Source organism: Aplysia californica, unplaced genomic scaffold (genome assembly GCF_000002075.1).
Source record: "Aplysia californica isolate F4 #8 unplaced genomic scaffold, AplCal3.0 scaffold00493, whole genome shotgun sequence".
Classification (NCBI taxonomy): Eukaryota; Metazoa; Mollusca; class Gastropoda; order Aplysiida; family Aplysiidae; genus Aplysia; species Aplysia californica.
The window spans coordinates 304,015-307,162 of record NW_004797763.1 but is presented as its reverse complement, the minus strand read 5'-3'; the positions used below and the strand labels follow the sequence as shown (position 1 = coordinate 307,162).

General features: G+C 42.0%; 1 long non-coding RNA gene across 1 annotated transcript in view; it reads left to right on the top strand.

Moving 5' to 3' along the window:
- The window catches only part of LOC101857973, a 99,095-nt gene that overhangs the window by 57,761 nt on the left and 38,186 nt on the right, over window positions 1-3,148 (top strand). The gene's annotated exons all lie outside the window — the stretch shown is intronic.

Sequence of the window (3,148 nt, the reverse complement as noted above, 5' to 3'; positions counted from 1 at the left end):
GTCTTTATCTCTCTCTCTCTCTCTCTCTCTCTCTCTCTCTCTCTCTCTCTCTCTCTCTCTCTCTCTCTCTCTCTCCCTCTCTCTGCACCTTGCTCCGTAGATGGTGTTTGAAGTACACATTATAGTATTTTATGTCTGCGACCGTTAATGCGTCTATGCCATCTCTCTCCAATTTATACTGTATTTGCCTCTCTCCCAGGTACGGTTTTTAACGTTACAGGTATTTTTGCAGATTAAAAACATGGTGTTGGTTTAACTAAGTAAATAGGAGTACCCTGAAAAAATCGATGTTTTTGTGTTTTAAGGCGCTCGCAACAGCATACGGTCATATGAGCGCTCGGGACAAATTAAACATTTTCAGCTTGGTAAGAATTAATATTGAATTTTGCCCAGGTGGCGGCTGAAGCCTACTCTTATCAATTTTAGACCTCCAAGGGATCTTTAACTTGCACACAGAACCTCCGAGATTGGTCACCTTTATCCGAGAAGGCTAGGTGTTCGATCTTACCTTCCCTAAGATCAGGTGTGTGGCTGAAAGACAGAAGTAAGAAGGAGCCAAGGAGTAGCAGTAGAAAGGATTCAGAAAGAGTCAGGAGCCCAGGGGAGGGGGGCAAAGGGAAAAAAATCTATAACACCACGGTTCAGAAAGTGGGCGATTGGCTGGTGCCCTGGTGTGTTTGCTCCCTCTTTCCCATCAAACATCTATTGCCCTAGTAATTTTTCCTCCTTATTCTCTTTGTATGTTGCTCTCTTACTCTTGTAACTCCTCTAATCTTCGGCTTAAAGTGACCTATTTCAATTTATATTGCTTGTATTGTAAACCTCTCTCTAAAACTAAACGGTTCAGAAAGATTTTGACCGACCGTCAACGCAACAAGTAGTGTTGTGTTGTGCCCAAGCCGAGGACGCGCGTGGTGGATTTTGACAGGATTAAATAATCAAATGCCTCTGTTTCCACGGCGCTGAATTATTCATCATACCGGGACAGAGCGCTCGGCGTGTGTCAACTTGCCTTGCGTGTGAACTTCAATTGGTCACAGAGCTTGGAGAAGGACGAAAAACGCATACATTTCACGTTTTGTTTAGTTATATATTTAAGAATTTTCCTGCACTTGCAACACAGTAAGGTCACAAAGTGCCGAAGAGTAGAGGTGTTGCAAGACGTGCAACATACACGCGAAAGGAGGAGAGAAAAGGATGATAGATGTTTGATAAGAAAGAAGGAGCAAACCACACTAGAGCACATTGACCTGAAATTTAGGGGGTGGGGGTTTCAGGAGGGTGGAAAGGGGTGGAAGCACAAGGTATGCGTCATCTCATCGTGGAAATAATAACAGTGCTTTACAATAAATAACCCATGCCTCTTTGCTCTTTGTCTATACGAGTTCAAAATTAAATTACACTGCTGTTAAGTCGTGAATAGTACGTACATAACTATTATCTTCTCTTTGGATTCTCAACAACCATTATGTCTGGTGACATTTCATTTACTAGGTCTGCGGTCTAAGTGAATATATGGAGGAGTAGTCATTCAAAGATAATTGTAGAGTAGTGCCTTTCTTTCCCGTTTTCTTACCGACTACTACCATTCTTCACTGTAACAATGTTTCACCAGTGGATGACTGAGGTCACTTTTTTGACAAACATTGTTTCATAAATAAAATAAAAACAGTCAGACAATTGATCTAAACAGACAAGGATGAGAAAATGAAAACAAAAAGTGTGAGTACCGCCTATTTCGTCTCGTAGTCTTCACATTATGGTAGTCACGTATTCGCTGTGTTTACATCTGGGTGGTTGGCGGGTGCTCTGGTGTGGTTTGCTCCTTCTTTCCTATCAAACATCTATCGTCCTATCTCCCCTTCTTCTTTTTTTATGTTTGTTACTCTCTTGTAACACCTCTAATCTTCTGGCGCTCATAATATGACCTTATGCAGTTGCGAGCGCCGTAAAACCTCTACTAAAACAAACAAACAAAACATCGCAAACATCGCACTCTGTCTCATTCTCCACGTCTGTGGAACGAAACTGACAGTCAGTCTTGCCAGCTGGGCTGGTGTTGTCAATGTGTACGCTCTGACTAAAGGCCAGGATGTGACACGTACGACGCATTAGAGCGTTTTAAGATTTCTCTTAGCACAAGGAGACCAGAGCCTCGAGGGATTCTGCCTTCTACCGAGTTTTCTCATGGGGGAGTGGAGAGTGGGGAGTAGTAGAACTGTGACTATTCGAATATACTGTTCAACATTCAGGATTTTCCGCTATTCACAGTTATTCGAAAGGTGGTAAAGCCCTTTCGAATGCCGAGTGATTTTTTCGGGCAGTAGATTTATGGACAGTTAATTGTCTCAACCCGACATCAAATTAAATCACATTATATATCTGAAATCATTGAGGTAAATGCAACAATATTTAGTATTTGATTATTACGATACAGAACAAAAAGAAGTGCCATCTAGAATAAATGTTGCTGACGGACGAAAAACTATTTGCACATGGTATTCGAATAGCGCGAATGTTGACCCCATACTTCGAAGCTTCGATACATTTTCCTTTCCTCAAAATTGCACCTCACCGCACTAGAGAGTAACAGACTGGAAACTCGTAAGAGGTCTCGGTTGAGAAGTTATAGGGTCGCGAGATTGGTGGTATCTGTCACCTCCATGTTTATTGGATGACTAAAAGCCTCTCTGGAGGCTTGGGCCACGCCGTTACACATTGGACAATGACATATGACCTGGATTACGGTACGAGCGACCTGGATTCCAGTCTCCAACGGCCATAATTGAACTCAATTTTCAGAATGGGATTTTTACTTCTTTTCTCTTTCTTGACTTGGGGTCATTGTTCTGGTTTGATGCCCCTTTCAACACAGTAAGATTATTCAAGAGGAGGGACCTACGAATTTAACGTTTTTCTCCGAATGGAACAAGCCAGACGAGTGGAGAGCCGTAAAAACTGCCCCAAATAACTCGGGTTTAGAATACCCCTTTTGGGATTCGAACCAGAGCCTTCTGCTGTGTAGCCCAGCATTATATTAGGTCCTATTTATTTACTCTCTCTCTATCTCTCTCTCTCTCTCTCTCACTCTCTCTCTATCTATCTATCTATCTATCTATCTATCTATCTATCTATCTATCTATCTATA